General features: G+C 39.8%; 1 protein-coding gene and 1 long non-coding RNA gene across 2 annotated transcripts in view; one reads left to right on the top strand and one right to left on the bottom strand.

The window, feature by feature from the left end:
- The window catches only part of LOC138968794 (uncharacterized), a 379,269-nt gene that overhangs the window by 48,532 nt on the left and 305,427 nt on the right, over positions 1 to 25,310 (bottom strand). The window lies entirely within an intron of this gene.
- The window catches only part of LOC138968790 (polyunsaturated fatty acid lipoxygenase ALOX8-like), a 46,282-nt gene continuing 43,221 nt past the window's right edge, over positions 22,250 to 25,310 (top strand). Inside the window, exon 1 of the mRNA XM_070341433.1 lies at positions 22,250 to 22,372. The gene's annotated coding sequence lies outside the window, so the exon portion shown is untranslated. The remainder of the gene's footprint in view (positions 22,373 to 25,310) is intronic.

Here is a 25,310-nt window from a genome sequence, read left to right as displayed (position 1 = left end):
TCAAAGGCTTGATAATCTGCTAACATGACCCTAGTTTGGTTGCCCCGGCCCCTGTCACATTTTGAGGTCAAAGACGTAAAAACTTCACAATGAGGTTTTCTCATTTATTTTGGAGCAAAAGCCTCCAAATTTCACACAACAGTAGGTGTTGATAAACAACAGACATGACCAAAGCTGGCTTGTTTTCGTCATATTTCAGAGTCACAGCATGAACATGTTTGCTGATATTATTGTCACCACTGAAATATCAACTGAGCTATCAAGAATATAAAATTTGACCTCGTCAAGCTATGATGTAATTGTTTGATTTGGTCACAGCTTAGTCAATGTCTGGTACTTTTAGTCTTGTCTAGACTGTTGGTGATGACATCATATTATGATGTCATAGTGTTAGAAATGAGGTCACGCAAGTATCTGAGTACAAGCTTTCTCTTGGTCAGCCAAAGATTAATAAGGTCAAGGAAATTATGGTTCTTGTAAAAAAAAGTCTCTTTTTCAAAATGTAGAGTGTGTTGAGTATGAGGCTGGTGATGGTGTTTGGAAGGAGGTCAGGGTGCTTTCAAGTGTGTATGTGTGGGGACGTGGGATATTCACAGGGTTCAATTTACAGAATGGATTGAGTGCAGTGTCATCCTTCGAGGGTAGCCCACCGCAGCGACCCGACATGCCCCCCTGGAGCGTCTGTAGAATCGACAAGTCTGGCAGCGGAACGAAATTCAGATGTGGATGGAGCAGTGAATGCAGGGACGGGGCGGCGTGAGAGCACAACGGGACAAGGCGAAAGACGAAAAAAAATATATTAATCTACAGCACATGCCCAAAGTTGACCATAATTACCACACACACTAACACATTTGTACAATCTAAACAGTTCTTAACACAATTTTGTTTGGAAAAAGAAGTTTTTGTTGAAAATCCAACATTATTTTGGGCATGCAACTCTAACAAAATGGTTGCTTTGAAGTGATGTCAAACTTTCAGAAATCGTCATACTTTTAGTCACAATTCATGCATACATGTTTGACAGCACAAGATTTTTTGATCTTGTGTTTTGGAGAGACTTCGATAAAACTGAAAAAGAAAGAACCATAACAGATAATTTATTTTCAATACATGCCGCAATTATTACGTCATTTGTACAATGACGTCACGGCATTGACTATTTTTTTAAATGAGAGTCAAAACTTCAAATAATTATGTTAGTTTTGCTTAGAGTTTATACAGCAAAAATGTATTATGAGCACAGTTATGTGTCTTTTAATAATCAACCCCCTCTTTCTATGTTGTGCATTTTTGCAGAGAGTAACCCCCTTTCGGAGACACATTTTGTATGAAAGCTGCCACTAGAAGTTATTAGTAGTAAGGAACGCGCACGAACCGGACCTCCGCAGCCCGCAGCCGTATTTGATAGAAGGTTATAGGTTAAGGTGCCTGTGTTTAAGTAGTGATAAAGAGGGATTGCGTTTAAACGGTTTATTGAGTTTTATATTTTGTCATGTGATTTCATGTGCCTGTACAGACAGGGTGCTCGGTACTAATGACCACTCCAGCTGGGGTAATGACAGGATTACTGCTCCCCGGTCTTTTTTTATTGGGTGCTTAACCAACTGATCCCCTCTTATTAAACTTCTCCTACTGCTGACCCTCTCTGGTGGTTTACCGAACCGCGTAACTATTACTGACATAAAAGAGAGGATCTCCGCGAAGAGTAGAGATACCGTTTAATTGCATTACCCTGACACCTCTGGCAGTTCACTGAGTTACATAACTATTACCAACATAAAAGAGAGAGGGCTCCGCGAAGCGCAGATAAACCCATTTAATTGTACTAGACAGTTGTGAACAGCGTCTATATAAAACAACGAACCTTCGTAACTAACCCACTGACTAAAGTTTTATTTTTTTATTTTTATTTTTTATTTTTTTTATTTTTTCTTCGTTGTTGCGGCGTTTTGTTTTGGGTACCTTTACACCCCAATAGTCAGCCAGAAAAGTGTTACAATTTCACTGGACTGTCTAAAGAGTCGCATTATAGGTGTTTACCCTCCCTCTGTGTTTTCACGGGCTTGGGATCGTTTTGACAGGGTATGTCAAAGCCACATTGGGGGTTTTTGGGATTAAACAATACGAGCATTATTTACAGAATCCAAACATGGTTTAACAAATTTATTTACAAAAACGACAAAGCTGTTTGGCATTGGAATGTTAACCATATCACAGGCGGCGGTATCACAGTCAAAAAAAAGAAAGAGACTCCTTAGAGGGGTATCACAGGCAAAAAAGAAAGAGACCCGTAAGACGGGTGTAGGTAGGGTTGAAACCCCATCAGAAGCGATCACACGCTTGATGTAGAAAAACGAGAGTGACTTTCTGGTTTGAAAATAAGTGAACATAGACTTTCCGTCTGTCTTGAAACCCGTGTTTGTACCGCCACCACTTTCTTGCGTTATTAGCACCTGTTGGTAAGACTCTTTTGTCAGTTTGTTTTGGTTTTGGTTTAAGCCTTTTGAACTAAATTTATTCCCACTGTCTCCCTCACAAAAGTAGGTTTTAGAACACAAACCAATGAACGCATTTCCTTGGTATTCGGTTTTATAGAGACCGGGTGTTCGTTTGTCATAGTGGACACGTGCTGTACAAGCCTGACAGAGAGTTGCGTCCCATGGGTCGTTAGCTAAACGGGTGTTTTGGAATGTTGCCTCGTGTTGGTCACAGGCTTGTGCAGGGAACCATTGGTTATACACTTTGTAAAACTGCTCTCGCAGTTCAGGACGAACCACCTCTTCTAATGTTGAAGCGCTAAGCGCCATGTATAGAGAATTTGTATCCATTTCCAAAAGCTGGACACAAACTTATCTACAAAATCAAAATGAAACTCCAACATGCGTAGTTTAGCGCACTGGTAAACAAATTAACCAATCTGAGAGGGGAGTGACCAGTTGATTTTTTTTTTAGCCATCTCTACTTCAGTGACAACTTCTGTTACTTCTGTTAGTTTTTGAAAACGACCATTGTTGATCAGTTGTGAGGCCTCATCAGACAAAACGTAATGAATATCACGATGGTTGGCCACGTTAGTTAAGGTTTTCCCGTAGGCTGAGTTACCGAGCAGTTTGAAAGTTTCAGCTAAGATAGCTTTTGATGGGTCTTGGTCTCCTGCTCGTCTTGCGTTTGAAACGCTGTCACCAAACTGACGGAAACAGGTTTTGGGTTGATACTCTACGATCAGCGTGATGTTTTTAACAATCAACCCGTGCTGCACGTACCAAAACAAGAGGGGTGTAGCTAGCAGAATTTGTTCACCGTGGTAACTCCCTACAAGTGTACGGCGTGGTTGGGATAAGAGCTTGTGTTTTTCAGCGTAGTCTTTCATAAAAACCCCGATCTGTTCTCGGCTGACAGACTCATTTTTGAAAATAGGCTGCATTTCACTGAAATGTTCTTTTAGATGGTCAGGTACATAAATATCACACTGTACCAACCCGAACAAAATTTTGTTTTGCACCGCGTCTAAGACAGTTTGATCTGTGATGGTAGAAGGATGCCGGAGGGGTTTAAGTGTCGGAAAACGATCTTGTAGAAAATCCTGAATGGAGGTGTTTTGTTTTTTGTCTGCGTGCCATTCACACTCCCATTTTTCGATGACAGTCACACCCACATCCTCACGTAGGTATTTGTTAATGTTGCTTGTATGTTCTCTGAGTTCAACTAGTGTTTTTCCGGTGACAGGGTTAGTCGTTTTACTGGCGGTCACAGAACAGTCATGCCCGTGGAACAAACATCCGTGAAACTGATAGCAAATTTGATTCGCGGCATCCCAACCATCAACTCTAATCTTTTTTCGACCAAGGGCCTTCTCTTTCGCGTTAAACTTATGTTGGAGATGGATCTGTTTTGATGCCATGACCCACTCCAACCATTCCCGAGCTAGCTGACCGTAGGGATCTGTTTTTTCCGCTTTAAAAGCGTTTTCTTTTCTACGAATGACAGGGTGCTCTGTGGGCATGTCTTGCATGAGTGCAGCTAAATACAGCGCATTTGCATCAAATCCCTGAACAGACTGTACCGGTTTGTCCTGATTACCACGAATGTATGTTTTGTCTTTTTCGTGGTATCTGAGAAAGACAATAGACGGACCCCCGACAATGTTCTTTCGCAAAAGTGCGTGAACGTCTTTTTGTTTTTCGTTAAAAAGTGAAAAGTAGGTATCTGAAGACAACGTGTCTTCTTCTTCTTCTTCAGCGTTCCAGAATTTTCTGGTTACGTGTGAGCTCGTTTGCCCATTTGGGTTCCCCACACTATTACTCTGAGAGCATAGTCAGCTTCACTCCGCTTTCGTTGAGTAGGCATGCTGGGTATTTTCGTGTTTCCATAACTCACCGAACTCTGACATGAATTACAGGATCTTTTCCGTGCGTACTTGGTCTTGTGCTTGCGTGTACACACGAAGGGGGTTAAGTCACTAAGCAGGTCTGCACATAAGTTGACCTGGGAGATCGGAAAAATCTCCACTCTTAACCCACCAGGCGGCAGCGACCGGGATTCGAACACACGACCTTCCGATTAGGAGGCCGACGTCTTACCACCACGCCACTGCGCCCGTCGACAACGTGTCAAACAGATACTTCAGTGTCACACCGGGGACAGAAATACCGTCTTTTAGCAAATCAACTCGCAGACTAGCGTACATACTAATCTGATGCTGCAAAGCAACCAGAAACCGCCCTGTGTCTAGGTTGTTGTACCACACCAAAAATTCCTTCAAAGTCATCATTTTGTTTTCAGTCCACACACGCTGACAAAAAGCGTACTCTGTATCAGACATGTTTGAGTTTTTGAGCTTACTAAAAAAAAAGCTGCATGGGGTGGGAGTTCTCTTTCGTCTAGTGTACTTAGACTAGTGACGTATTCATAGCAGAAAAAACCCTTTTCCTCTTCGACACCGAACGCCTTGAGGTACTTGGAATAACTAAAACCTGGTGCAAGAAAATTGTTGATGTCGAGAAACCGAAGTTTGTCTGTACAAAGACACATATACTGATTGTTTCGTTTAACAACAAACTTGAAAGGGGGTCTTTTAGGGGCCTTCTTTTTTCCCTCTGTTTTGCTTTCTTTGTTTTCTTCTTCTTCTTCCTCTTCCTCTTCTTCTTCTTCACCCACGGTATCAAAACCATCTGGTTCAAAAACAGGGTCTGTTTGACTTTCGTCTTTTGGAAGATCGTTATGGGCTGTTTTGTCTTTGACAAACTTTTCAATGAGAAAAGGTTTGATCACATTCAGATCGTAGCGAGAAGAATTGAAACCTACGACAGGCAGTTCTTGTAAATACTCATATAATTTCTGTCTGAGTCTTTCTACGGGGATGTTGAGGCTATCTGTCTCGTGTTGTTGTGTCTCTTCGATCTCAGTCAACTGATCAAACACATCTTTAAATTCTTCACAAAGAAGAGCGCAGGAGGCTTCAGAGATACGTTCTAGGTAGTTAACCATGTTATCCACTAGTTCTTGAGGGTTACCTTTACTCACAAAACAGGTTGGTTCTGTGAAATGGGGAACATTACTGCATACAGAAACAGAAAGAGGAATATGTTTTGCTGTATACTGTGTACAGTTTGACTCAGCTGATTTTGTTTGCGGCAAGTTATCTGTGTCAAAAAACACCTCAAAATCAAAAGTCGCTCTGTAGGGAAAAACAAAATCTGTGGTTACCTGAACACCGTGGCTTTGTAGCTGTTGAAAAATGTTTTGAGGTGGTGAGAAAACCCCGCCTTTGAACGTTTCTTTTGAGCCCTCACCCTGACAAGTCTGTTCATGTCGATTCATTTGAGACAAAGACGCCCAGAGTTTCCCGCATTTGGAACAAGCCAAAGCATGACCGAGTTTATCAATGTCTAAAATGTACATAAAATGGTCTTTGTAACGCAAGAGGCGCATGACGCCGGTATGTTTGTAAGCGCTACGACGCAGAGGAACGAGACAGACGGGTGTTTGGCTCTCGTCAAACTCAAACACATCTATGTTCACATTAAACTCAGATTCAATCGACTCAAGTTGAAACAAAGTGACCCCCGGAAAGTGGACAGGGGGGGAATGTCCGGCCCACTGTTTGAACAAGGTTTTTGTGGGGTTTTGCAAAGAATGACGCGAGGCTCCTTTGTGCAAAGCAAGACAGCGAAAGAGACACAAACCGTCAGTATAAGGAAAATGATGATTCGCATCTTTTTGGAGTTTGTGCAAGAACTGTGTGTTTGTGATGTAGTCAGGTAGACTACCACAGGCACACCCGATAGGAAAGTCAGCCAAAGGCGTGACATAGAAACTGGAAGACATGATGCTGTGAACAGAATACCGAGAGTTTGGGCGTTCGAGTCTAACTTGTTCTAGAATGTCATGGTCACTGATTTCACCGAGAAAAGAAAGAAAGTCCTGCTTTGAGTTGATCAGGCGCGGTCGTTGTAAGACAGAGTGGTTATTGACTGAGGCATGAAAGAAAGACAAGTCACCCGACTCTTTGTTTTTGAGAAGAAAAGAGTGAGAAAAATTGATTTTGAAGCGCTTGTTTTGTTCATGGAACAGATCAAGAAGCGACTCGTCCCAATCAGGGAAATCAGAACAAGGGTTCCAGAGAATGGTATAGATTGACTGAAGCTTACCGGGCCGCTTATGAGTTTTAACAGAATTCCAATGCTTTTCGTACATTTGTCTTTCTTCACAAGGTAACTTTTTGATTTTTTCTTTTTCTAGACTTCGTTTGTTTAATCCCTTTTTGGGGGGAGGGGCATCCTGTGAAGGCAAACTTTTTCTTTTCTGTCCGCCTGTCGGCACTGGTGGTGGTGGTAAACGACTCGCAACATCTTGGCAGTTTTTGTTTGAGTTTTTATGCCGAGTAAGGTCGTGTTTTCTGCTAAACGACTTGCCGCACATAGCACAGAGAAAAGGTCTGGCTTTGTTATGGACTTCGTTAACATGAGCGTTAAGGTTTTTGGTCTGTGTAAAAACCTGTCCACAGTGCGGGCATTGGTTACGCTGTAATAAAAAAAAGAACTATGTCTGAGCTACAAAAAAACAATATCAAAAAACATCTTACATAAAAACATTTATTACACCCCCGGTATAGGGGTGTGTATAGGTTTCGCTCGATGTGTTTGTGTGTTTGTGTGTTTGTGTTCGCATATAGATCTCAAGAATGAACGGACCGATCGTCACCAAACTTGGTGAACAGGTTCTATACATTCCTGAGACGGTCCGTACAAAAAGTGGGACCAGTCAAACACACGGTTAGGGAGTTATTGGTGGATTAAAATTATACAAGGACTTATAGAGGCACATATTAATGGTCAAAGGGAAATAACCATTCTCACTGCCACCAACTGAGAAGGTTATTTCCCTTTGACGGGGGTGTTTTTCCTACCTCGGAGGAATTTCTTGTTTTTCTAAAAAGCTATGTCTGAGAAAAAAGTAACACTCTACCTTTATTTTTTTTTTATCTTTACAAGATATAAAAACAAAATCAACTTACCAAATCTGTTGAGGCCAGTTGTGGAGTTGTGTTAGCGTCACTGCTGCCGCTGCTGCTGGTCGCCATAGTTTGGTTATTTTCACCACCCACACTTGTAAAGTCGAAGAGACATTCAAGACTTAGCCCCAGAAGAAGCTTATTTATACCCCCTCTGTGACCGCATCACCGCCCTATTCTAACTACGCGTTTCTATTTTTAGGTGCTGACCAACCAACATGTTCTAACATGTTTAGGTCTTGCGTCTCTGTGGTGCAATACTCAGGCGTAAGCACCCAGAAGAACTTTTTTTTATACCCCCGCATCACACCCGTGTCTTACTACGCGATTCTATTTTTAGGTGCTGACCAACCAACATGGTCTAACATGTAAGGTCTTGCGTCTCTGTGGTGCAATACTCAGGCGTAAACACCCAGAAGAACTTTTTTTATACCCTTTTTTGACCGCATCACACTAGTGTCTAACTACGCGTTTCTATTTTTAGGTGCTGACCAATCAACATGTTTTTACATGTAAGGTCTTGCGTCTCTGTGGTGCAATACTCAGGCGTGAGCAGTCTCTAACCTAACATTAGGTATGACTGACTGTAGAACAACTCGTGTTCGGTGTAATTATAACACCTACATAAAACCATTAGACAGCACACACAACCAACAATAGGACATTCAACAACATCAACAATAACAAAACAAAACAACAACAACAAAAATAACACACAAACAATTAAAATAAAAAATAAAAAAGTTTTGCAACGAGTTTGTTCAACTCTTTTGAGAAAAAGTGGTTGGTCCTGATAAGGACCGGGGGTAGAATCTCGTTGTCGGTGGGTGCTGTGGTCGGGTTGTGTGGAAGTTTTAGAAGATGACCCTGAAAATATATTTTAAAACATTAAGTATTAATAAAAAAATAAAAAAATAAAATAAAAAACACGGTTTTTATTTTTAACACTAATTTCTTATTTATTTACAACTATCAACCCACCTTGGTTTGTTTTGTTTAATCAGTTTTTTCTTCTGCGTCTAGAAGTAGTTGTTCAATACAAAAAGCAACCACGGACGACGTAACCTCATCAACATTCAAAACGCGTTTTAAGGCTGTTTCTGTGTACAACCCAACACGTTCTTCGTTTGTGAGCATAAGACAGCTGTGACCTAGCTGATTTCCTTGATTTAGCTCACAGCCTTCACAAAGTTCGTAACTCAGGTTACAGATGTTTGTCCACATCAAACTAAAAAAAAGCCGAGTATGAACACGACCTGTAACTTGGTTTACAAAACGATGCATCTTTTTTGGTTCGAAAAAGTTTTATCTAACTGACGCTGTTCAAAGCTAGGGGTCGGTATAAATACTCTTGCTGCTGGTGTCTAACTAAAAACAACGCCCCTCCCACACCACTGGTACAAAGTGTGTGTGTGTCCAATCCTCACCCGGGGTACTCTTTCACTCGCTTGCTCTCTCTCTCTCTATCCCTCTGTCTCTATCTCTCTCTCTCTCTCTCTCTCTCTCTCTCTCTCTCTCTCTCTCTCTCTCTCATACATACACACACTTACACCTACCTCCCAATTCCTCTCCCCCGCTCCCTCGGTCTCTCACTCTCTTTTTTAACTAACTAGTGCTTACCTGAGTTTGTTAGTTGTCTTCTACACCGCTCTCAGGGTCATCGTCTCGCACCGCTTGTAGGTTGTGCACATACACTTCAACCCATCCATCGTCATCAAAATCATCATTACCATCATCATCATGGTCTGAATCTATGCCGCTATCGTTGCCACTACCCACAAAGAGGTGAGGATTATTTTGGAAATAGCGCACTGGCCAAAACACATCCCTGACATAGGGTATGAGGTTGTTCTTGATGTCCTGCAAACGGGTATTGGAATATCCAATTCCCCCAAACAGCACATCGACGGATCGATCTCCCCACATCCGCATCAAATCTCCCTCATCGTCTGTACAACAGGTGTGGATGGCCCAGGGATCGACAAAGAAACATCCAGGACAATCAGTTTTTGCAAAATTCTTGCACAAATCGAACACCTGTTCTACACGGGTACAGGTCCAAACATCCATGGTTTTTTGTATGTTTTACCAAAATGGCTGTGGGGTAGCTATCTGAGTCTAGTTGATACAGCTTTTATATTTGTATATCAGTTCCCATCCCCCCCCCCCTTCTCACCGGTCGAGCTAACTTCCACGCCCACCCCACACCATTTTTAATTAAGCGTTGTTGACTATGAATGTAGATGTAAATGCTTGTATAACTGTGTTTTAATTTTAGTGTTATTTGTTGTTTTAGTGATTTTTCACTACCTATTTTATTCATGTTTTTATTATTTAGTTAGTGGAAGAATCTTTTGTAATGTATCTTTGATGGTGTATGCTTTTAATTAAGCGTTGTTGACTATGAATGTAGATGTAAATGCTTGTATAACTGTGTTTTAATTTTAAATGTGTCAAGCGCAAAGAGCATAATTGTAAAGTTATGATGTTGCGCTATATAAATGCTCATTTATTATTATTATTATTATTGTCTGGTACTAATCTAAGCAATAAAACCTAAGCAAAACCTCGATAGGGAAACCACGTCCTATTAAACTTCTCTAACCACTGACCACCTCTGGTGGTTTATCGGAGAGGGGCCTCCGCGAAGAGCAGGGGTACCATTTTAATTGCCTTATCCTAACACCTCTGATAGTTATTAGCACCATAAAAAAGAGAGAGCTCCGCAAAGCGCAGAGAAAGTGTGTGTGAATGTGTGTGTGTGTGGTTTTCTTCCTCACAGGCTTGTGAAGGAAACCATTTGGACCACTCTTGGTAGAAGTCTTTTTTAAAGTCTGGTTTGATAGCTTCTTCAAAGGATGGGGTAGAGAGAACCATGTACAGGGAGTCCGTGTCCATTTCACAAAGTTGGTAATCGTCCCGGGGCAAAAACTTGTCTACCAAGTCAAAGTGCTGTATTATAAAATTGTAAATCGTTTAACCCCAGAATATTTATATTCCAAACTGCCGGTCCTGGTTTCCGATGTAAATCCTTACCACAGACGACGCCCTCTTGAACGTAAGTTTCCATTGTGCAGAAGTGAGTTATATAAATCTTCATTTTTTCCTTCAACGACAGCTTTGTGGAATAATCTTCCAGAAAATATACAACAAACGCAGTCAGTTGGTGAATTTAAAAGGTATTTGACCGATGGAGATGTTGTTGTTCCACCGTATTATTATTTAGGCAACCGCCAGGGACAGGTACTTCACAGCAGGTTGAGATTAAACATGAGCGATTTGCAACAAGACTTAGTTAACCGACACCTCTCTGATAATCTAGAATGTACGTGTGGAGCATGCCCGGAAGATTCTGAACATTTCTTATTACACTGTCCAAAATTTAAAGAACATAGAACCATTTTATTCAATAGTCTGCCAACACACGTTCTGGACTGCAAAACACTCTTGTTTGGAAATACTGATCTAACTATATCTTTGAACACGAAAATATTCTCTGTTGTACAAGACTATGTTATGTTAACTAATCGCTTCGGCTGATATTATATTAACTGTGCAATTGATGTAGCCAGGCATTCTCTCCCTCCCTCTCTCTCTCTCCCTCTCCCTCTCTCTCTCTCTCTCTCTCTCTCTCTCTCTCTCTCTCTCTCTCTCTCTCTCTTTACCCTATTTGTATAAAATATAATTAAAGATTATCAAGATAAGTGTTGAAGCTATCACTTGTTCGCCATGTTTTGCTATCTGAATGTGTATTGATTATAAGTTCAAGAACGTGTCCATAAGCAATCTGCTTGTTAACGTTCTCAATGTTGTTATTGTTTGAAACGTGTGTATGAGAATTTGAATAAACACGCTTAAACCAAAGTGGAACTGCAACATTCGCACCTTGGTCTACTGGTAGACGAAAAAAAAAACCAATCTGCAGACACATAAAAAGAAGGTCTAAGTTGTTGTAGACCGAGGGTGTTTATTTAGAACGGTAACAGTCTACGTCGGACCTTCTTGACACTGTCTTCAAATCAGTTTCTTTATATGACCATGAAGAAACCACATCAGCTAAGATGAAGGTGTTGAAGACAACAAAAAAATGACACTGACAAAAGTTTTTATTTTTTAATTCATCTGCTACATTTTTTTGTTTGTTTTAAAGAAAAAAACAAACAATGTCAAGGTTTTGATATGTCGGAAGTTGTCCACTTTGTTTGGAGGTTACATGAACCATTATTCGAGTTGTTCATACAAAATAAATAGAAATATGACATCTTCAACCCGTTTTCCTTTTTTTAGTATCACGTTTTTGTTGTTGTTGAAATCTTGATCGAGTCTTACCTTTGTTTCCAAATCCTCCCTCTGTGTTTACACGGGTTTGGGACCGTTATGACATCTCTGTCAAAACCACATTAGGGACTTGGCTCTTGAATGATAGGTCATGATTATTTACAAAAAGAAAAAACAAAACAACACCAGTCAGTTACATGAGAAGGGGTTGGAGGGAGCTTCTAGTTGAGGGTGGGCTTGAGCATTTCCACTTCAAACAGTTTCTCTGTCAGCGGGGTCAACTTTTCAAAAACAAAGAGTCATTTAAAAAAGTTTTTTTTGTGTGTCCTTTTCTTGTCTGTGAAAGATACATCCGTGTGGTTGGGAATGTTGGTACAGTGGTGTTCAAAAACTCTGTTCCCTTGTCAGTTTGCACTTTAAAAGGTTTTGTGTCCTAAATCCATAATACTTTTAAAAGCTGACAACAACATCGCTCCTGTTTTGTTTTTCAGCGTTTTTTTTTTTAAACGAGGGTATACAGGGTTTTTTTACGACGGAGAACGATGACATCAATAATAACAAGTCGCATAAGGCGAAAATACAATATTTAGTCAAGTAGCTGTCGAACTCACAGAATGAAACTGAACGCAACGCAACGCAGCAAGACCGTATACTCGTAGCATCGTCACTCCACCGCCCGTGGCAAAGGCAGTGCACGTGGAATTGACAAGAAGAGCGGGGTATTCGTTGCGCTGAGAAGGATAGCACGCTTTTCTGTACCTCTCTTCGTTTTAACTTTCTGAGCGTGTTTTTAATCCAAACATATCATATCTATATATTTTTGGAATCAGGAACCGACAAGGAATAAGATGAAAGTGTTTTTAAATTGATTTCGAAAAAAAAAATTGATAATAATTTTTATATATTTAATTTTCAGAGCTTGTTTTTAATCCAAATATAACATATTTATATGTTTTTGGAATCAGCAAATGATGGAGAATAAGATAAACGTAAATTTGGATCGTTTTATAAATTTTTATTTTTTTTTACAAATTTCAGATTTTTAATGACCAAAGTCATTAATTAATTTTTAAGCCACCAAGCTGAAATGCAATACCGAACCCCGGGCTTCGTCGAAGAGTACTTGACCAAAATTTCAACCAATTTGGTTGAAAAATGAGGGCGTGACAGTGCCGCCTCAACTTTCACGAAAAGCCGGATATGACGTCATCAAAGACATTTATCAAAAAAATGAAAAAAACGTTCGGGGATTTCATACCCAGGAACTCTCATGTCAAATTTCATAAAGATCGGTCCAGTAGTTTAGTCTGAATCGCTCTACACACACACACACACGCACGCACACACACACACACACACACATGCACGCACATACACCACGACCCTCGTTTCGATTCCCCCTCGATGTTAAAATATTTAGTCAAAACTTGACTAAATATAAAAAGTATAACCATTCGTTTCACAGAAGTATAAAAACAGCACCTGTTAAAGTTTGCCTCGCTAACAAAGAAACAACGAAGAAGTTTGGTAAGTTTTGTACGAACAACCCCAAAAGAAAACACCCAAAGGTAGGCTACAGTTTGGTGATCGTGTGAGACTAAGTAAAACACGGCGACTCTTTAAAAGAGGTTATTTACCTACGTGGACAGAATAATTATTTACAGTTAGCAGTGTGTTGAAAACAACTCCAGTGACCTATAAGCTGAAAGACGATCACGCAGAAGAACTACATGGTAGTGTTTTACAAAGAAGAACTACAAAAAAGTAGGAGAGAAAGAAAATGTATTGTATTGACAAAGTACTAAAAAGAACGACTTGGTAAGGGAGAAAAAAGAGCGTATTTAGTACTTTGGTTTGGGTACCCAACGTCATTTGACACATGGATTTCAGCTGCTAGCCTTAGACAGTATTCAGAGTAGTTATGGCTGAGGACGCCTTGTCTGCTAAAGATACGACTGTGAATACTAACGTCTTAGAAGAGCCAACTACTGATACCAAGAGCTTCTCTTGCTTGTGGCGTGTTTTTTGGTTGCCTGTATGATTCACTGCTTTTTTTATAAACTCACTAAACCAGCTCTTGGTTGCTGTAAGTCTTACTCACTATGTAAGGTTTTATTACACCAAAAGTAGCACAAAAAAAGAAAAAAAGTACGTGTTAATTTACTCAAAAATATCTCGCTATGGATGAGTCCCGAGTTGCTAAGAATTTTTGAAAACAGATGTCACCCAACAACCTATCACAGGACCTGGTCACTTTGGTGGAAAGGTTATGTTGGATTTACATAAAGATTTTATTCCTCTCGCATCGCTTGCCACATCGACCCCTATTGAATTTAACATAAGTGGTGGAGGAAGTGAATATCTGGATTTGACAAATACATTTTTGTCTATTCGAGCTAAAGTGACTCAAGGTAACGGTGCCCCACTACCCGCCGACATAGATGTGGCTCCAGTAAATCTGTGGTTGCATTCTCTTTTTTCTCAGGTGGAAGTGTCTCTTAATCAAAACTCTGGTATGATGGGTCGACTACATGTGTCTGTTATGACCCAGGGTCGTTTTTTGCTTAATGGTGTGGATGTAAAACTTCGACTCATTCTACCAACAACAACAAAAACAGTTTTAATGTGATGCTCCATGGATTAACCCTGCTTACCTAACGGTGGTTACACACGCCTCTTTGTTTGTCAGAAAAGCAAAACTAAATCCAGCTGTAAGTCTTGTTCACGCAAAAGCCCTAGAGAGGTCCACAGCCAAATACCCTCTAAAAAGAGTAGTTATGAAATCTTACGGGGATCCCGCGTGGAAACCTTAGTGCTGTTTTAGACAATTTGTTTCTCAGGCAGCTACCAACACGCGTTGTAGTAGGACTAGTAGAGAGCGCTGCGTTTAACGGTAGCTACAACAAACCCACAAAAAAACAAAAAAAATCCATTCAACTTTAAAACCCACAACTTGAATTTTCTCTGCCCCTATGTTGATGGAAAAACAAGTCCCTGCAAAACCACTAACACTAGACTTTGAAAACAGACATTATGTGAGAAGTTTCTTTAGTTTGACCATAGGAACAGGGGTGGGTGTTGGTGACGTCGGTAACAGAATTGTCTATGAAGACTACCTCGGAGGCTGTACGCTGTATGTATTCGACTTGTCACCGTCAATGTTGGATGGAGATCAGCTTGAGTTGGTGCGCTGTGGGGGTTTGCGTCTGGAACTAAAGTTTAGTGTACCCCTGGCAGAGTCTGTTCACGTTATTGTGTATAATTCCATCTCACACGGCATTAAGTCTCAGGAAACATGAATACACGCATGCAGGAAAAAAAAAATATGGGTAGCGCCGTATGTATGGCAGCTCGCTTTCCCCGGGGAGAATGCAGCCCGAATTTCCATGAGGGTAACATCACTGGACTGTAAATCTTATCCATCCATCCATCCATCCATCCATACAGAAATGGACTCGTTGCTAGAAATTGCTCGGAGTAGGCAGGTTATCACTGATTTTACATCATGAATGGACTAGAGATCTCTCGCCTACTGTTAAGACACCCCGTGGCAAGACGGTCGTTTATGGGTGTTTAACAAGAAACAATTAACAAGTGGCTCTATCCCATCTCCCCCCTTTCCCCTATCCCATCTCCCCTCTTCCCCCGTCGCGATATAACCTTGAATGGTTGAAAACGACGTTAAACACCAAATAAAGAAAGAAAGAAAGAAAGAAGTTTATGGGTGTTTACGCCAGAGACCAACTTCCTTCTGAGATAAATTTACTCCACCCCTCGTCTTACGTCATAAACACAGACCCAGCGCATAAGGTTGGATCTCATTGGGTTGGTGTGTATTATGATGGTCAGGGGAATATTGAATATTTTGATAGTTTTGTTTTAAAACCGAATCACAAAGACATTGAAGGTTTTTTGTTGTTGTTGCGTCATTGTGGTAGTTATAAAACCAACGAACAGGTATTACAGGGGATGTCAAGTTCTACTTGTGATTTGATTGCAATGTATTGCAGCATCAAAAAGAGTCAAGGTACAAGGCTCCGTCACAGCATTTCTATTTTTAACCCCCAAAACCCTACTGTAAATGGTCGTAAGCTCATAGCACTTTTTCAGAGACGCAAGTCTAAACCTGTTGTTGTAAAAATAGTAACTGATGTCATAGTGCAAGGAGGTTATGTATAAAGGTGGTTTTGACTAATTTTTTTATTTTTTTTACTAAATACCCTGATCGAGCCACAAGACAACACCGCCTACTCTACACTACAGTCTATAAAGACAGTTTCCTAGAAGTAAAAGTTGTTTTTCACTTTTGTTGTTGATGTTGCTGAGAACGACAAAAGAGATGGTTGACGAGGAAGAGCCTCTGTTTAGTTCACCGCTACCCGAACCTGATATGTTTCCTTTGGGTCGAAAACTTGTGAAAAATCACATCAGACACTACATCACCCAAGGAAACAGAAACAAGTCGCGTAAGGCGAAAATACAATATTTAGTCAAGTAGCTGTCGAACTCACAGAATGAAACTGAACGCAACGCAACGCAGCAAGACCGTATACTCGTAGCATCGTCACTCCACCGCCCGTGGCAAAGGCAGTGCACGTGGAATTGACAAGAAGAGCGGGGTATTCGTTGCGCTAAGAAGGATAGCACGCTTTTCTGTACCTCTCTTCGTTTTAACTTTCTGAGCGTGTTTTTAATCCAAACATATCATATCTATATATTTTTGGAATCAGGAACCGACAAGGAATAAGATGAAAGTGTTTTTAAATTGATTTCGAAAAAAAAAATTGAATAATAATTTTTATATATTTAATTTTCAGAGCTTGTTTTTAATCCAAATATAACATATTTATATGTTTTTGGAATCAGCAAATGATGGAAAATAAGATAAACGTAAATTTGGATCGTTTTATAAATTTTTATTTTTTTTTACAAATTTCAGATTTGTAATGACCAAAGTCATTAATTAATTTTTAAGCCACCAAGCTGAAATGCAATACCGAACCCCGGGCTTCGTCGAAGAGTACTTGACCAAAATTTCAACCAATTTGGTTGAAAAATGAGGGCGTGACAGTGCCGCCTCAACTTTCACGAAAAGCCGGATATGACGTCATCAAAGACATTTATCAAAAAAATGAAAAAAACGTTCGGGGATTTCATACCCAGGAACTCTCATGTCAAATTTCATAAAGATCGGTCCAGTAGTTTAGTCTGAATCGCTCTACACACACACACACACGCACGCACACACACACACACACACACACACGCACGCACATACACCACGACCCTCGTTTCGATTCCCCCTCGATGTTAAAATATTTAGTCAAAACTTGACTAAATATAAAAACAGACGTGTGCGACCAAGTCAAAGAGGGGTGGCCTTGGACAGTAAAGAATTTACTCACCTGATCAAAGTCCGAGAAAGACTGTTGAAGCGACTTAAAACACAAACAGAAGTTGTAGCTATAGAAGTTAAAACAAGTCGCGTAAGGCGAAAATACAATATTTAGTCAAGTAGCTGTCGAACTCACAGAATGAAACTGAACGCAATGCCATTTTACTCGTAGCATCGTCAGGCCACCGCTCATGGCAAAGGCAGTGAAATTGACAAGAAGAGCGGGGTAGTAGTTGCGCTCAGAAGGATAGCACGCTTTTCTGTACCTCTCTTTGTTTTAACTTTCTGAGCGTGTTTTTAATCCAAACATATCATATCTATATGTTTTTGGAATCAGGAACCGACAAGGAATAAGATGAAAGTGTTTTTAAATTGATTTGGACAATTTAATTTTGATAATAATTTTTATATATTTAATTTTCAGAGCTTGTTTTTAATCCGAATATAACATATTTATATGTTTTTGGAATCAGCAAATGATGGAGAATAAGATAAACGTAAATTTGGATCGTTTTATAAATTTTTATTTTTTTTTACAATTTTCAGATTTTTAATGACCAAAGTCATTAATTAATTTTTAAGCCACCAAGCTGAAATGCAATACCGAAGTCCGGGCTTCGTCGAAGATTACTTGACCAAAATTTCAACCAATTTGGTTGAAAAATGAGGGCGTGACAGTGCCGCCTCAACTTTCACGAAAAGCCGGATATGACGTCATCAAAGACATTTATCACAAAAATGAAAAAAACGTTCGGGGATTTTATACCCAGGAACTCTCATGTCAAATTTCATAAAGATCGGTCCAGTAGTTTAGTCTGAATCGCTCTACACACACACACACACACACACACGCACACACGCACACACGCACACACGCACATACACCACGACCCTCGTTTCGATTCCCCCTCGATGTTAAAATATTTAGTCAAAACTTGACTAAATATAACAAGTCGCGTAAGGCGAAAATACAATATTTAGTCAAGTAGCTGCCATTTTTCAGCAAGACCGTATACTCGTAGCATCGTCAGTCCACCGCTCATGGCAAAGGCAGTGAAATTGACAAGAAGAGCGGGGTAGTAGTTGCGCTAAGAAGGATAGCACGCTTTTCTGTGCCTCTCTTTGTTTTAACTTTCTGAGCGTGTTTTTAATCCAAACATATCATATCTATATGTTTTTGGAATCAGGAACCGACAAGGAATAAGATGAAAGTGTTTTTAAATTGATTTGGACAATTTAATTTTGATAATAATTTTTATATATTTAATTTTGAGAGCTTGTTTTTAATCCGAATATAACATATTTATATGTTTTTGGAATCAGGAAATGATGGAGAATAAGATAAACGTAAATTTGGATCGTTTTATAAATTTTTGTTTTAGTTTTACAATTTTCAGATTTTTAATGACCAAAGTCATTAATTAATTTTAAGCCACCAAGCTGAAATGCAATACCGAAATCCGGGCTTCGTCGAAGATTACTTGACCAAAATTTCAACCAATTTGGTTGAAAAATGAGGGCGTGACAGTGCCGCCTCAACTTTCACGAAAAGCCGGATATGACGTCATCAAAGACATTTATCAAAAAAATGAAAAAAAAGTATGGGGATTTCATACCCAGGAACTCTCATGTCAAATTTCATAAAGATCGGTCCAGTAGTTTAGTCTGAATCGCTCTACACACACACACACACAGACACACAGACACACACGCACGCACATACACCACGACCCTCGTTTCGATTCCCCTCGATGTTAAAATATTTAGTCAAAACTTGACTAAATATAAAAACACCAGACGTGTCAGAAGAGCCGAGAAGAAAAAGAAACAAGTCGCGTAAGGCGAAAATACAATATTTAGTCAAGTAGCTGTCGAACTCACAGAATGAAACTGAACGCAATGCCATTTTTCAGCAAGACCGTATACTCGTAGCATCGTCAGTCCACCGCTCATGGCAAAGGCAGTGAAATTGACAAGAAGAGCGGGGTAGTAGTTGCGCTAAGAAGGATAGCACGCTTTTCTACCTCTCTTTGTTTTAACTTTCTGAGCGTGTTTTTAATCCAAACATATCATATCTATATGTTTTTGGAATCAGGAACCGACAAGGAATAAGATGAAAGTGTTTTTAAATTGATTTGGACAATTTAATTTTGATAATAATTTTTATATATTTAATTTTCAGAGTTTGTTTTTAATCCGAATATAACATTTATATGTTTTTGGAATCAGCAAATAATGGAGAATAAGATAAATGTAAATTTGGATCGTTTTATAAATTTTTATTTTGTTTTACAATTTTCAGATTTTTAATGACCAAAGTCATTAATTAGTTTTTAAGCCACCAAGCTGAAATGCAATACCGAAGTCCGGGCTTCGTCGAAGATTACTTGACCAAAATTTCAACCAATTTGGTTGAAAAATGTGGGCGTGACAGTGCCGCCTCAACTTTCACGAAAAGCCGGATATGACGTCATCAAAGACATTTATCAAAAAAATGAAAAAAAAGTATGGGGATTTCATACCCAGGAACTCTCATGTCAAATTTCATAAAGATCGGTCCAGTAGTTTAGTCTGAATCACTCTACACACACACACAGACACACACACACACACGCACACACACACGCACATACACCACGACCCTCGTTTCGATTCCCCCTCGATGTTAAAATATTTAGTCAAAACTTGACTAAATATAAAAAGAAGAAACACCAACAGACGAACTACCTCACACACCTGTCTAACACTCGGAGAGCAGCAATCTGTTTGAAAACCGCGACCAGGAATCGGGTGGTATGTCTACCTTCAACAGCCTCGGGTACTATAATCCAACAATGGATGTGAAATACGAAAGTCGCCCCACGTCAAGTTATGTTAGTCCCTAAGACAAACAACCAAACTAGTACCTGGTTATAAAAAAACCCATCTAAAGTAGATAAGTGTAAAACAAACAAGGTGGTGTTGTATATAAAAAAACCACTATCATTGACAATCATGTTTTGGATTTTGTTTTTCTTTTAATGTATGTGTGCGCAAAATTTTAATTTTATTTTAGATTTTTAATATTCAAAAGACTGCTGTCACTTTTATAATAAAATGATCATATTGGAAAAGTTAATAACTATGTGTCTGTATAACTCTTGAATGCTAGCGTGAGCAGTTTATGTATTGATTGTTACTTTTAACATCTGACTTTTACCTTCTTGTTTGGAAGTACTTGTGTAAAACGTGCGCGCATGTGTGTGTGTGTGTGTTTGTGTGTGTGTGAGTGTGTGCGTGTGTGTGTGTGTGTGTGTGTGTGTGTGTGTGTGTGTGTTTGCAGTTACATTTAATTTCCACCACACATATACCCCTACCTCTTACATAGTCTATCAACAACAAAACACCGCAACAACGAAGAAAATAAATAACAAAAACAAAATAACACCTATGTTATCTGGTGTACCTATCAAAACCTTGTACGTGAACCCCGCTGCCGGCAATCAAACACCCCACGGGGGACAATTACTGTCATTACTCCAACCGCGATAAGCATCCACCTGCAATAAGCACCAACAAGTCGCGTAAGGCGAAAATACAATATTTAGTCAAGTAGCTGTCGAACTCACAGAATGGCAAAGGCAGTGCCCGTGGAATTGACAAGAAGAGCGGGGTATTCGTTGCGCTAAGAAGGATAGCACGCTTTTCTGTACCTCTCTTCGTTTTAACTTTCTGAGCGTGTTTTTAATCCAAACATATCATATCTATATATTTTTGGAATTAGGAACCGACAAGGAATAAGATGAAAGTGTTTTTGAATTGATTTCGAAAAAAAAAATTTGATAATAATTTTTATATATTTAATTTTCAGAGCTTGTTTTTAATCCAAATATAACATATTTATATGTTTTTGGAATCAGCAAATGATGGAGAATAAGATAAACGTAAATTTGGATCGTTTTATAAATTTTTATTTTTTTTTACAATTTTCAGATTTTTAATAACCAAAGTCATTAATTAATTTTTAAGCCACCAAGCTGAAATGCAATACCGAACCCCGGGCTTCGTCGAAGATTACTTGACCAAAATTTCAACCAATTTGGTTGAAAAATGAGGGCGTGACAGTGCCGCCTCAACTTTCACGAAAAGCCAGATAATTATGACGTCATCAAAGACATTTATCAAAAAAATGAAAAAAACGTTCGGGGATTTCATACCCAGGAACTCTCATGTCAAATTTCATAAAGATCGGTCCAGTAGTTTAGTCTGAATCGCTCTACACACACACACACACAGACAGACAGACGCACATACACCACGACCCTCGTTTCGATTCCCCCTCGATGTTAAAATATTTAGTCAAAACTTGACTAAATATAATAACAAAAAAGGCCGGGGAGCAGTAATCATGTCATTACCCCAGCTGGAGTGGTCATTAGTACCGAGCACCCTGTCTGTACAGGCACATGAAATCACATGACAAAATATAAAACTCAATAAACCGTTTAAACGCAATCCCTCTTTGTCACTACTTAAACACAGGCACCTTAACCTATAACCTTCTATCAAATACGGCTGCGGGCTGCGGAGGTCAGGTTCGTGCGCGTTCCTTACTACTGTTATTTTGATGTCTGTTTAGAATAGCAGAGATACTATACTTTACAAAGCAGCTCAGCATAGGATTCTCGAATAATAACAATTAACCGTTGCGCGTATGCTTTGCAGGGGAAATTGGCAGCAAGTCCCGGGGACAGCAGTTGACATGTCAAGTCGTGGCGTGTTGTATCGCGTGACCGTTTTTTTCTGGCACCGACCCGTAACACGCGTTTCTCACAGACCCACCCGGTTCTTTTTTAAGTCGTAATTCTCTTTTTTTAGTCTAACCTGTTTGCACTCTGAACACCCTTTTCGCCACCCCACCCCAACCCCCAAAACTCCCTACTCTTGTATTCTACCTGTACAGCTGAGGCGATTGGACGGTTATCTGTTCATGGCGACCCACGTGTCTCCTTGGCTAGCACTTCCTGGTTGTAGATGGTGTATACTACCCGCGCTGGAGCAGAGTTTGTCGTCATTATCTGCAGGTGGCGAGTTTGGCGTGGAAGGCTCAGGACGTGTGGTGCTGTCTTTTGAGGCTTTGATTGACGATTCGGTGTGTGTGGCGCCTCTCCCTAGCCCTGCGAGCAGTGTCGATTTTGGGACAGGTCAGTGAATGAACAGAGTTAATGTTGTTGTTTTGTTTGTTTGTTTTGTTTGTGTGTGTGTGTGTGTGTGTGTGTGTGTGTGTGTGTGTGTGTGTGTGTGTGTGTGTGTGTGAGGGAGGGGTGGGTGGGTGGTGATGGGGTTGTGCTTGCCGGAAGGATACATTTGGTATTTACAAGTTTGTTCATATTTCAGAAACAACAGTATTTATCGACTATGACGTCACCAATATCACATTATTTTGTTTGTTAAACTCTTAGAATGTCAGCATCACGCATGGTGAATGAAAAGCAAGTGAGTACTGTTGCCACGTCAGGGACGTTTTTTCCAATTTAAACCCTTTCATTTTTATAAACTTACAAATCTTTCATCTTTGGTCCCAGATTGTCACGTATGGGGAAATCTCAGCACAATTCTGAGTTAATAAGAGCATTATGAACATTATTTTTATGGCAAATAATGTCTAATTTTGTGTGCGAATGCCACGTCAATGACGCTGGAATTACGCTTCTTTTTTTCCGAGAAAGTTTATGGAGATCAGTTTTAAATTCAGAAAGACTTGTATCTTGGCAACAGCACGATCATTATAGTGATCGACTGACCGAGCGGAGATATATAGTGGTAAGGTGTCCGCTCTGTCTAAGAAACTCTATATGACGAAGAATTTTGTTTTTCAAAAGCAAAAAAAAAAAAAGGTTTGTTTTGTTTGTTCCCATGTTAAATAATTAATGTGCTGCATCATAGTTTTGTTGATAAATGCTGCTTCTAGCACAGGGACTCGTAATTCACGCGGCTTAGTTGCGGACTATACTTCAGTTATGACTGACTCGGAATGGAATCGGTGACTCATAAGCACTGTTGTGCCAATCTTCGATCAAAGCAACGTTTTTGAATTCACTCGATTGCCATTCAGTTAGCTTCCTTGCCCTTTCTCTATCGGGATATTCTCATAACTTTTGCTGGAGAGTGTTCGCCGACGTAATTTGTCACTCCCCTCCCCCCGTTTCTCTCTCGCTCGATCACTCCCTACCTACTCCCCTACCTGCATGTGTTGGTATGATCAAACAAGTGCATATAGGGAGCAGCCGGGTTGGTATGTTTTCAGGTAAAAAAAAAAAAAAAGATACTTGTATCCCATATAAAGCCTGGATGCACGCGATAGAGTTTGGTTCATAATGGTGTTGACTAAATAAAAAGAGTAATATATTCTGGTGCTAGGGAAAAAAAACCATGCCGCCTTTTATACTGAGTCTCCAAATTGTATGCACTGAGGTATTTTCAATCTGCGTTTATCCGGAAAAAGAGACATGCAATACTCGAAACTGAACACCCACTTGTACAGTGGACGCCGCTTAATAAAACCGCGGTTAATAGAGCCAGCCGCTTATAAAAGCCGATTTCAGACGGTCCGGATTTATCACTATATCTTATGTATTAGAAAAAGCCGGTTAATAAAACCAACCCGCCGCTTATTAAAGCCAGTTTTCTCAGAGAAATCACGTAGTTTGTGACTAAAACTCACATTATCTTGTTCTGATGTGGAAGACGACCAACAAACAAACACTCATAAAATCGTTCTTCTCTGACGAGTAATGGTTCGTGACGGTGACAGTGAAATTATTGATGTACCGAAGTGATCAAAGTACACGTACATGTACATAATTAAAACAAAAGTTCAACATCCTTCGTGAAGTTTTGTTTAGATTCAAACAAGTGTAAATGACGAAAGAAAGTGACTGAGTGACGTAAACAAAAGAGATTTTTTTTTCTTTCCAAAAATGACGTATTCCTGGACCGCCGGTTAATAAATCCGCCGCTTATTAAAGCCATTTTTCGTCGGTCCAGAAGTGGTTTTATTAAGCGGCGACCACTGTACTTGGTTGTATGCCTGAATTATGCCCCTCCACAAAATCAGTCTCTTCACAACGGTCTGTGCATTGTTCGCTGCGCGTCTAAATTTCCCCTGTGTTCCCTGCCAGCGCGCGATTTAGAGCCATTTTGAAAAAATTATTAAAAATCAACAACACAAGATAACCTTACATACCTTTATGTTTTTGCAAAGTTTGGAACTTACTCTTTTAGAAAATATATGAAACATTTGAAAGTACATACCTTTTGTTGTCTTCATATCCAGGCAAAATATCCAATTTGAAGCAAAACAAAAAAACTTTCTACGTCATGGGTTCATCATACACAATGTCATGATCGACACTTGCATTGCCCGAATCATCACCCAAATGATCGTCCATTGGCACAAACTCGTCACCAGAATCTAAAATATCATCTCCACTATCATCATCACTGAGGTCAAGATCAGAACCGTACTGAATAACAAGTTCTAGCACTCTTTTCAAGTTACTACGTCTCAGCAGAACGATCCGCCATCTTGGAAAAGTCAAAACACGTGGGTCGCACACCGTCAACAAAATTTAATAAATTTATCCCAACAATTGAAGGGAAGGAACTGTTTACAGTGAATGGTACCACTGTAGACAGATAGAAGTTCATTGCAGGGGTTGTTTCCCTTGGTCAGCAGGACCGTTTACACCATTAAAAATTCGTGATATCCGTCGGAACTCAAGTACCGGCACGCAGCCAACGCTAAACACAAGTGTCGGAATTCCAGTTCCGACACGCAGCGAACGTTTTTTTGCTTGCCTGCAACATTTTTCCTTGAGTGGTGTTAGTGTTGTGTTTTACGCCAAAGTCTTCCCCACTTCTACACCTTCGCTGCACAACTTTCCTCTGCAACTCAAGACTCAAATATTTTACTGTCCTTATAAAAACAAGATAAATATTGCCGTGTAAAAGCAGAATTAGGAAGCAAGTCCATGAAACGTAGTTTCGAGAAAAGCGACTTTTTGTGTTTGCATCGCAAAGCAAAGCTTTAAATGCTATCTTGTTTTACTGATGAAATGTAGGGCAGTGTTTTGCGTTTCT

Source organism: Littorina saxatilis, linkage group LG6 (genome assembly GCF_037325665.1).
Source record: "Littorina saxatilis isolate snail1 linkage group LG6, US_GU_Lsax_2.0, whole genome shotgun sequence".
NCBI classification, from domain to species: Eukaryota; Metazoa; Mollusca; class Gastropoda; order Littorinimorpha; family Littorinidae; genus Littorina; species Littorina saxatilis.
Note: the sequence above shows the minus strand (reverse complement) of the source record. Positions and strands in the feature narration are given on the sequence as shown.